Genomic DNA, 12,213 nt, shown 5'->3' with positions numbered 1-12,213 from the left:
CCATTAAGTAATACTAGGCTGTACATAAGGTGACTGACAGGAAATGATGAAGTAGTGGTGGGGTTAGTGGGTAGAGGATGAGCAGAGAGACTGGGATCCTTCATGATGTTTCTGGCCCTTTTCTAGCACTTTACTGTACACGTGACCTTGGTGACAGGTAGGCTGGTGCCGGTGATGCATTTGGCAGTTTTGACTACCCATCGTAGAGTTTTCCTGTCTGATGCAAAACTGTTTCCATACCAAGCAGTGATACAGCTTCTCAGGATGCTCTGTACTGCGCAACTGTGGAATAGTGTGAATATGGATCTAGAAAGTCTAGTTCTCTTCACCCTCCTATGAAAGTAGAGGCATTAATGAACTTCCTTGACTGTGCAGGATGTGTTCTGGGACCTTGAAATGTCATGTGTAACGCACACTCCCAGGAGTTTGAAACTGCTTGCAGTTTCCACGACTGTACCGCTGATGAAAAGGGGGGTGTGAATGGTGCAAGTTCTCCTGAAGTTGATAACCATCTCCTTTGTCTTGTTGACATTAAGGAAGAGGTTATTTGCAACCTGGATATATGAGGTATTGAAGATGTCCATGAAGACATCAGCGAGCTGGTGTGCACACTCCCTGAGTACTTGCCCTGGGGATGTTGTCTGACCCAACTGCCTTACGGGGTTGAATCTCTACAGTCCTTTTCATGTCTGCTGCTGCTACAAACAGTGGTGGCTCACCTAGGAGGGGGGTAGCTTTCGTGGTCGGCATTGTGTTGCATGCCTTGAAGATGTGTAAGAGTTGTTTAGAGCATTAGGGAGGGTAGTGTCACTGGTACTGTTGATGCTGTTTTCACATGCATAGTCTGTAATGCCCTTGATACCCAACCATATATGCTGGAGATGGTTATCGGACAGGTGTTCCTGAATTTTTTGTTCATAGATGGCCTTTGTCCTCTTGATGCCTAAGACAAGGTTACTCCTGTCTGCTCAAAGAGCTGTTCAGTCACCGGACTTGAAGGAAGAATTCAGGCTTTTAGTAAGAAGTGCATCTCAGCATTCAGCCTGTGCTTCTGGTTGGGCCATAAAATGACCATCCTTGAGGTACCAACGCCTTCTACACATTTACTGATGTAGCCGATGACAAATAAGACATGTTCTTCAAGGTCTGTGTTTTCATTTGTGGTGCCCTCCTTGAACATCTGCCACTTAGTCCATTCTAAACAGTCCTGGAGCATAGAGATTGCCTCATTAGGCCATACAGTGATGGTCCTCTTGATTGGTCTGTCAATTTTCAGTAGGGTCATTATGCTGGGATTAACATTATGGAGATGTTGTCAGAGAGGCCAAGATGAGGGCGTGGGCTAGCTTTGTAAATATGTGTCTGTATAAACATGGTCCTGTACTTTTGTTACCCTAATGGCCATGACGACATATCAGTGGAATTTGGGCACACTGTCCTGCAGGTTAACATAGTGGAAAAGTCTGAATATATATAATCCACCTGGATCAGATGGACTACACTCCACGGTTCTGAAGGAGGTAGCTGAAGAGAAGTGGAGGTATTTGAAATGTAGAAAATCTACAGCACAGTACAGGCCCTTCGGCCCACAAAGTTGTGCTGAACATATCCCTACCTTAGAAATTACTAGGCTTACCTATAGCCTTCTATTTTTCTAAGCTGCATGTACCAGTCCAGAAGTCGCTTAAAGGACCCTATTGTATCCGCCTCCACCACCGTTGCTGGAAGCCCATTCCACGCACTTACCACTCTCTGAGTAAAAAACTTACTCCTGACATCTCCTCTGTACCTACTCATTTAGTAATGATCTCTAAAGAATCACTAGATTCTAGAGGGCTGGAAAATTGCAGATGTCACTCCACTCCAAGAAGGGAGGTAAGTGGAAGAAAAATTGTAGGCCAGTTAGTCTGATTTTCGTGGTTGGAAAGATATTGGAGTCTATTATCAAGGATGAGGTTTTGGGGCACTTGGGTGCACATAATAAAATAGGCCAAAGTCAGCATGTATAGGAAGAGGTACAGTCGACGTTTCGGTGACGAAGGGTCTCGGCCCAAAACGTTGACTGTACCTCTTCCTATAGATGCTGCCTGGCCTGCTGCGTTCCACCAACATTTTGTGTGTGTTGCTTGAATTTCCAGCATCTGCAGATTTCCTCTTGTTTGCAAAGTCAGCATGGTTTTCTCAAGGGGGAATCTTGCCTCACAAATCTGTTGGAATTCTTTGAGGAAATAACAGGCGGGATAGACAAAAGAGAGTTTGTGGATGTTGTTTATCTGGATTTTCAGAAGGCCTTTGACAAGGTGCCACACATGAGGCTGCTTAACAAGATGAGAGCCCATGGTATTACAGGAAAGGCACTACCATGAATAGAAATTGGCTGATTGGCATGAGGCAAAGAGTGGGAATAAAGGGAGCCTTTTCTGATTGGCTGCCAGTGATTAGTGGTGTGCTGCAGAGGTCTATGTTGGGACTGCTTCTCTTCATGTTATATGTCAATGATTTGGATGAAGGAATTGACCAAGTTGGTTGACGACATGAAGATAGATGGGGGGGGAGCAGGTGGTGTTGAAGTTAGTGAGCATGGGCAAATAAGTGGAAGATGAAATATAGTGTAGGGAAGTGCATAGTCATGCACTTCGGCGTAGGTAATAAAGGTGTGGACTATTTTCTAATTGGGGAGCAAATTCAAAAATCAGAGATGCAGAGGGACTTGGGATTCCTGGTGCTGAGTTCCCTAAAGAATAACTAGCAGGTTGAATTGGTGGCAAGGAAGGAGAATACAAAAGTTAGCGTTCATTTCGATAGGACTGGAATGCAAAAACAAGGATATTATCCTGTGGCTTTATAAGGCATTGTTCAAACCACACAGAGTATTGTCAGCAGTTTTGGGCCCCTTATCTAAGAAAGGATGTGCTGGCATTGGAGAGGAATGTCCACGAGAATAATCCCAGGCATGAAAGGTTTAACATATGAGGAGCGTTTGATGACTCTGAGTTTGTAAGTGCTGTAGTTTCGAAGAATGATGGTGAAATGAATTGAAGCCTATCAAATATTGAAAGGTCTAGGTGGAGTAGATATGGAGAAAATGTTTCCTATAGTCGGGGAGTCTAGGACCTCAGAACTGAGGGATGTCCATTTAGAACAGAGGTGAGGAAAATTTTCTTTGGCCAGGGGGTGGTGAGTCTGTGGAATTCATGCCACAGACAGCTGCACAGGATGGAATGGTGGGGCACACTTGATGGGCTAAATGGTCTAATTCTGCTCCTATGTCTTATGGTCTTATGATCGAAGTTTCCTGCAGTTATGAATAGACTATCCGGGTGCTTATTTTGTAGAGAGCTTATGATATTGTAAAGTCCTCCCAATGCAACCTTGGTATTTGCACTCAGGGGGATGTAGACAGCGATGATGAACAGAACAGTAAATAACCCTGAGCAGGTAATGTGGCCAACATTTAATTGTAAGATGCTTAATTTCCCTGGAACAGTGATTGCTAACTACAGATGAGTTTGTGCACCTTTGTTAATGTACACACAGATTCCCCTTCCATCCCGTTGAGTTAAAATGCTGAAGCAGGCATGTTGTTGTTCAACCATGTTTCGGTGAAAATCAGAAAGCGGCAGTTTCTCATCTCTTTCTGTGCGTTCACTCAGTCTCAGTAAGTCCATTTTATTATCTAGGAAGCAGATGCTGGCCAGGAAAGTGATGACCACTGGTCTGGTTGGGTTAGCTCTCAGCCTCAGTAGTGGCTCAGCTCTCTTGCAGCATTTCTGCTCCCTCTTACACTGCCTGATTGCTGATTAAATTACTATACTTGCAGCCAGTATACTGGATCTTTGATTCAGAAGGTGTAATGTGAAATCCCATAGCAGATGGAGAAATTAAATTCAAATAATTGAATAAATTTGGAATTGAAAAAATATTGCTTCAGAACTGGTAATCACAGAAGTCACCTGGTCATGGATATCCTTCAGAGAATGAAGAGAGATCTTTTATCCTTACTTATGTGTTCAGACCACCAATATATTTTGATTATTTACTTCCTTGACAGTCCAGAGCAATTAGAGATGGACAATCACAGCATATGGATATTGCTGGACAAATAGGAATAATCAAAGAGGTAACTAGAAACTTAATCATTATAACTAATATGGAAAGCAAAAGATTTCAATTGGCTGGAAAATGAAATAATAGGAAAACTGCATATACCAGCAGGTCAGGTAGCATCTATTTAGGTCAATTTTCTTTTAAATTTAAATCTAATCATCGGTTGTAGTCTAGGGAAGGAAGTTTTACTTTAACTAACCGCTCTTCATCTAACCCTGCTGAATCCATACTGCATTTGGCCTTCATTTGAAGAAAGGTAATTTATTTGAAACATTCACTTTTTCTCTCCACAAGTGCTGCTGATTTGTTCTAACTCTCCAGCAAGCTCTGTTTATAATCTTTTTCACTAAAAGCCTCAAATATAAAGGGAAACAAGTACTTGATCTTGTTTATTCCACATCTGGGGTACAGTACTATGGTCAGTTCTTGGTGCCACTTCTTTGATAAGGTCAAAACACAGATCTTCTTTCATCAGCATTAGATTATAAGAAGTTACATAAACTAGGTTGAGATCACCTGGTGATTCGATTGAAGTTTTGAAGACAATGATAGGATAGATAGAAACTGATTTCATTGGGGTAAGGATGTGGGGAGTCCAACTCATAGAATCATTACTTTAAAGTTCAGGAGAGAAGGATTTAAGGGGTGAAAGAAATGTGTAAAAATAACAAATGCTAGATTGATCAATATTTTTATATCTGTAATTTATATAAGTATCAAATGAAATAGAGCCAAAGCAAATGTGGAGGCCAAGTACTCAGTTTAGCAGTGATATCTTTTGGAGTGGTAGAACAGGGTGCAGTAACTGAATTACCTATCTCAATTATTGTCCTCTCAATAAAAAGGAACACAGCAAATCAGCCAAAATTGCTTAAAGAACTTGATAAAAACTCATTACCTGCTGATTTCAGGGCGTAACCATTGAATGTAATTTTGAGTATTTTCATGAACGTCTTCACTTTAACGCCTCAATCATTCTAAAGAACAATGTTTAAACAATGTATTTTAAATGCTGTTCCTACACACAGATCAGTTCCTTTCTTTCTTCCTTCTTCTGTCTTTCTAGTTTGTTTCAGTTGGTCTTTGTGGAAGGAAGTAATAAAAAAAATGTTATTCTAATATATTGTCAGAAAACACTGAAGTCTGAATTTTTTTAGATCTGGAGATTTATAAGTACTGGTATCCAAATTGCACACAGTAAGGTTCCATGGGCAGCAACAAATGATAATTTGTTGGTAATGGGATAACTGTTGGCCAGAACACAGGAAAATTCTATGAGACCTTTTAAATCCACCTGAACAGCAATTGGCCTTCAGGAATAAGTCTCATCTAAACATGTAAGACATGGAAGCAATATTAGGCCCTTCAACCCATTGAGTCTGCTTCACCATTCCATCATGGCTGATTTGTTATACCACTCCTACCTTCTCCCCATAATCTTTGATGTCCTTACTGCAAGCAGAAGACAACTTACTGCAATAGACTTTCAGTTTTTGTAATGATAAAGTCACAGAACACTACAGTACAGAAACAGGCCCTTCAGACCACCTAGTCTCTGCCAAGCTGTTAATCTGCCTAGTCCCATCATCTCATACCTGGAACATACCCCTCTGTTCTATGTACTTATCCAAACTTCTCTTAAGCATTGCACTCAAACCCGCATCGATCATTTCCATCGACAGCCTGTTCCACACTCACACCACCCTCTAAGTGAAGAAGTTCCCACTCAGGTTCCCCTTAAACATTTCACTTTTCACTCTTGACCTATGACCCAACCTCATTTCACTCAATCTCAGAGGAAAAAGCCTACTTGCATTTATTCTATCTATACCCCTCATAATTTGTATACCTCTATCAAATCTTCCTGCATTCTCCTATGGTTCAGGGAATAAAGTCTAAATCTGTTCAACATCTACCTATAATTCAGGTTCTCAAGTCCCAGCAACATCCCTGTAAATTTTCTCTGTATTCTAAATCTTAATATCTTTGCTGTAGGTAGTTGACCAGAATTGCACAATACTCCGCATTTGGCCTCATCAAAGTCTTATTCAACTTCAGTATAGCCTCCTAACTCCTGAACTCAATACTTTGTTTTATGAAGGCCAACATGCCAAAAGCTCTCTTTACCACTTTCAAGAATTATGGATCTATTTTCCCTTTGCACTTACCCCTCAGTACCCGACCGTATACTGTGTAAATCCTGCCCTGGTTTATCCTTCCGAAGCGCAAAGCCTCACAATTGTCTGCGTTGAATTCCAACTGCCATTTTCAGCTCATTTTTCCAGCTGGTCCAGATCTCGCTGCAAGCTTTGATAGCCTTCCTTATTGTCCACTGTGTCCTCCAATCTTGATGTTATCAGCAACTTTGCTTATCCACTTTATCACATTATCATCCAGATCGTTGATATAGATGACAAAGAACAATGGACCCAGCACTGATTCCTGCAGCACACCACTAGTCACAGGCATGCAGTCAGTGAGGCAACTATCTACTATCACTCTCTGGCTTCCCCAGCAAAGCCAATATCGAATACAATTTATTACTTCATCCTGAATGCCTCATCAAGCAATGATAAGCAATGGAACCCTCTTGACCAGCCTCCCATGTGGGACTTTATCAAAGGCCTTGCCAAAATCCATGTAGGCAATGCCTGTTGCCTTTTCTTCATCAACTTTCCTGGTAACCTCCTCAAAAAAACTGTAAAAATGGTTAGACATGACCTACCATGAACAAAGCCATGTTGACTATCCTTATTAGTCTCTGTCTATCCAAATACTTGTATATCCTGTCTCTCAAAATTCCTTCCAATAATGCTGTCAGGCTTGCCAGCGTATAATTCTTAGAGCCTTTCTCGAACAACAGAATAGTAATAGCTATTCTCAGGCCCCTTGACACCTCACCCATGGTTAAGGACATTTTAAATGGCTCAGCCAGAGCCCCTGCAATTTCTGCACTAGCCTCCCACAAGTCTGACGGGCCACCTTGTCATTCTCTGGGGACTTATCGACCCTAATTTATCTCAAGGCAGTAAGCACCTCTTCTTCTGTAATCTGTATGTGATCCATGACCTTACTACTGTTTTGCCTCAGTTCTATATTCTCTGTGTCCATCTCCCAAGAAAATACAGATACAAAAAAATCCATTGAAGATCTCCCCATCTCTTTTGGCTCCATACATAGATGAACACACTTACATTCAAGTGAACCAATTTTGTCCCTTACTCTCCATTTCCTCTTAATATTTCTGTAGAAGACCCTAGAAAGTTAAATTCACCTCCTATCATGACCTTATTTTTTTGCAACTGTCTGCTATCTCTCTACAAATTTGCTCCTCTAAATCCCACTGACTATTGAGAGGTCTATAAAGTAATCCCAAAACGTGGTTATCCTTTTCTTATTTCTCGTGTGGTATTATGGTAATGTAGTGGGTATTGCTTGCCGCTTTCACTTTCAGCTTCCACCGCCGGCTACTAGTCTTGCGAAAAGGACAGCTGAGTGCATCAGTCTCTCCCTGCTAGTACGTAGCCTGTCCAAACGCAAGCCTCATGTATTGCCTCCTCGCTAGCACCACACAGAAACTGAACTCCTTTCGGTCCTAGGCTGAATTACAGAGGACAGGGAGAAGGTCTGGCCCCTGCACACGTAGCAGGCCCATTGGTGTGTGGACACATCCTTGTGCTTGTGAACCAGATCCCCAGCAGTGGGTAAATAGCTCCAACTGCCTTGTGGGCAGCCTTGGGAGAGAAGAAGGCTATGGAAATAAACCCAGGCAGCGTATCTAGAGTGGAGCCTCTAAGGCAGCTGAACATCATTGAACATCCTTCTGGCAGCTCCTGCAGCCAAGCTGGTGCCATACGTATTGCTTCATAATCTTTCCTTTGGACTACACTAGTGAGGCCGAGAGGGGGACCTTGATGATTGGGCATCTCAGGATCTCCATACTTTCCACCCAGGCTTGTGATGATGATCATCATCACCCATTGTCCTTCGAGACAGATAGGTGCCAACCATTTCTCGTTCCCATCCATAAAGCCTAGGTAGCAAGCCCTTTACTCTGTTCTTTGAGCAATGCTGTGACATTTTCCATGACTAATAATGCCACTCCTCTCCCTTTAGTACCTCCCCTCTATCACGTCGAAAAGAACAGAACCCCAGAACACTGAGCTGTCAGTTCCACCCCTCTTGCAACCAAATCTCACTAATGGCTACAATATCATAATTCCCGTATGCTAATCTATGCCCTAAGCTCTCCTGCCTTATCTACAATATTCCTTGCATTGAAATGGATGCAACTCAGAACATTAGTCCCACCATGTTCAACCTTTTGATTCCTGTCTTTGTATGTAAATTTAACATGTACTTTTTCCACAACCACTCCACTAGCTACCCTGGCACTTCCATTCCCAGCCCCCTGCAATTCTGGATTAAACCCCCTGGAGAAGGAAACCTTCCTGCAAGGATGCCAATTCTTTTCTACTACCTCTAGCCATTTTCAGAAAGAAAGAAAATTCTCATCCCTCTTGCTCCATTGAGGCATCTTGTGCAATCCTAAAGCCTCTAATGCAAAACAAGCTTTGTAATTTCTCCAACAGCTTATTTAAAGCATGGCATCATTTTGTTATGTTATCTGCTGCATGCCAAAGTACTTGTGTGGTTTCTAGGCAGCTGACATGTTACAAGTCCCTGCTGGGAATTTTTAATGATTCTCACATGGATAGACTCGGAAAAATCTCACAATAAAATTGAAAACCATTGTATTCTGTTTATTTATACTTCTTCAAAATTATTTCTGCTGTTTCAGAAAAAATTGCTGCTCTTTAGAAAGCCTGTGTCATATTTTATCAGTGTTGGCTTTCATCGTGAAGCACATATTACAAGTGGAATATGTTAGCAGCCCCAGAATCACCTGAATTTGGCTATGGTCCTGAACATGTGAAAGGTACTCAAAGAATTACCAGTCAGCTTGGGCATACCATCAATGGATTAACCATTACTTTTGTACAAAATGGAGGCATGGAGTAATTCAGTGCATGTAACCTGTTGTGTGACAATACAATCAGTTTGCTGAAAGGCAAATAATTCCAACTTTGTAATGTAGTTTTTAATTTTATTGGAGTGTTTCAGTACAGTTTTAGGTGCCCACCTGAATATACTTATTTAAATTCTGCTGCAATTTTTGGAAATTTGATGACAGTTGATATCACAAACATCTTGCACTGATGCATTTCAAAAATAGTTCATATGTGAATGCATTGGTTCTGGTTTCAAAATGTAGTATTGTCTAGTTTCAAGAAAAATCATGGTGAATTCGGTGAATTCTAATGCAAACAGTGATTACTCCAGCAATAACCTCAGTATTGGAAAGGCTTTGTGGATTCATTAGTCACATATCTCAAAAGATAACTATTCTCTGACCTACAGTATGTTTTTAGTCACAATATTTGTCTGGTTGCTCCTGTTAATTTTCCAGTTAACGGCAATTCCCTGGTTACTCAATGATGTTAATAGTGGTGATCAGATGGAGATGATTAGACTTTCTCCTGTTGGATTTAGTCATTGCCTGGGACTGAGACAGTGCAACTTGTAATTACCGTAAGATGAATGTTATCTAAGTCTTGCTGCATCTGAACATAGATTACTTTATTATCTCACAGGTTGCATGTGGAATTGGACATTAAACAATCATCACAAACATTCCCACTTCTTACCTTATGATGGAGTGAAGGTCTTTGATGAAACGTTTGATGATTACCCTGAGGAACTTCTGCAGCAATATCCTAAGGCTGAAGTAATGTGTCTCTTTGAACTTCAACCATCTTGACTCCAGCCATTTGTGTTGAGATTTACCCTTTGATTCCCATGAGCGTTTATTCTACCAAGGATCTTTGCTGCCGCATCTGGTCGTCAGGAAGTGTTTCTTTTCTGAAATCTGATATTCAGCTTTTTGCTAATGTTTGGATCAAGAATGTATTAACACTGGCAGGGCACATAGAATGTATTAAGAGCATATTTTTGGTAAGAGCAGTTTAAAAGCACTGACAATAGCACTTTGTTTTTGAATGGTGGACCAGTGTGTTGTTAACTGGCCAGATTAGATTTGTTCTTTTTAATATAGATAGAATAAACATAGATGATTTTCCGGATTGCCAGATAGATCCCAGTGTTGCAGTGGATTGGTACAGACTAGCTAGAGATTTGGCATTAAGGGCTAAGTATCAGTGAGATTTCTAGCCTTTGCTGTCCATTATTACCAGACAATTTTTGATATCACAGAGACTCTTATCAAGTTTTAGAGAGACAAGGTTGTGTAGATCTTAGGAGCAGTCTGAGGCAATTGTCCCTTTTGGCTAGAGATAATTGTCATTGTTTTCACCTTGTTTTTGGGACTCACATGCTGAGTTCCTCCAGTATCAAGGGTAGGGATGGCCACTGTCATGGAGTCATAGAAAAGTACAACACAGAAACAAGCCCTTTGGCCCATCTAGTCCATGCCAAGCCATTTAAACTGCCTATTCCCATTGACCTGCACCAGGACCATAGCCCTCCATACCCCTGCCATCCATGCACCTATCTAAACTTCTCTTAAATGTTGAAATCAAGCTCGCATGCACCATTTGCACTGGCAGCTCGTTCCACTCTCTCACGGTCCTCTGAGTGAAGCAGTTTCTTCTCACGTTCCCCTTATACTTTTCACCTTTTACTCTTAACCCATGAGCTCTAGTTGTAGTCTCACCCAACCTCAGTGGAAGAAGGCTGCTTGCGTTTACCCTATCTATACCCCTCATCATTTTGTATACCTCTCAAATCTCCTCTCAATCTTCTATGTTCATAAGAATAAAGTCCTAACCTATTCAATCTTTCCATATAACTCAGGTCCTTCAGACTCAGCAACATCCTTGTAAACTTTCTCAGTGCTTTCAACCTTATTTGCATCTTTCCTGTAGGTAGGTGAGTAAAACTGCACACAATACTCCAAATTAGGCCTCACCAATGTCTTATACAAGTTCAACAGAACGTCCCATTTCCTGTACTCATTACTTTGATCCATGAATGCCAATGTGCTAAAAGATTTCTTTACGACCCTATCAAGCTCTGACGGCACTTTCAATGAATTATGGACCTGTATTCGCAGATCCCTTTGTTCTACTGCATTCCTTAGTGCCCTACCACTCACTATGCAAGGCCTACCCTGGTGGTCCTACCTGAAGTGCAACACCTTACAATTGTCTACATTAAATTCCATCTGCCATTTTCAGCCCATTTATCCAGTTGGTCCAGATCACACTGCAAGCCATGATAGTCTTCCGCTTGGTGTCATCCGCAAATCTGCTGATCCACTTAACTCGTCCTGCTCCTCCTGCTAATCTTTTAACTGTCCACCATTTTTCACCACTGAATATCATGCAATTGCAGGGTTGTGATCTGATTCATAGGTTGTGAGATCAGTTCGCCCTGAAACAGCACAGTATTCACTGTTCAGTATATATGTTGTTGATTGTCAAGTTGGAACTTCAATTGAAGATGCAATTTGTGAGTGTTCCAAGCAAGCGTGTTTACACTCTGCATTAAAAAAAGGATTGTTTCCTGGTTTAATGATAATATTAATGAGAAACATATGGCATGTTATGATTTTTCAAATTAAAGTGGAATATAATTCTCTTTCACTGGACTGTTGACAGTGTGTCCTGGAAATAACATCTATGTTACTTGATCTATTCTGAATCTATCCAATTTAACAAAGTGGCAGTGCATTATAGAAAATGAGCCCTTAGTGTGAAAACAGGACTGGACTTTCGTCATTTTTACCAAAGCAATAAGTGGCCAAATACATCAGGTAAGTAGCTGAGAATAAGGTGAAGTCAGTTATTCCTTCATGGGTCTTTCACCACCTGGTGTAGTTCTTCTCTTGCAGCTATGGAAGTCAATGAATAGTGGTGTCACTGAAGCACCCTACTGATGGTCGCTTATTCCTGTGCCCAAACATATTCTGTGCCCTTTACGTTAAATGCCTCTTCACCTTAGCTTGTTGGTTTATCATTCATGTTTTTAAAAAATCGAGTGAAATCATTGAACTGAAATGTTTGTTGTTTTTCTCCTCCCTTTGTT

This window comes from Mobula birostris, chromosome 6 (assembly GCF_030028105.1).
Source record: "Mobula birostris isolate sMobBir1 chromosome 6, sMobBir1.hap1, whole genome shotgun sequence".
Classification (NCBI taxonomy): Eukaryota; Metazoa; Chordata; class Chondrichthyes; order Myliobatiformes; family Myliobatidae; genus Mobula; species Mobula birostris.
This window is presented reverse-complemented; position numbering follows the sequence as displayed.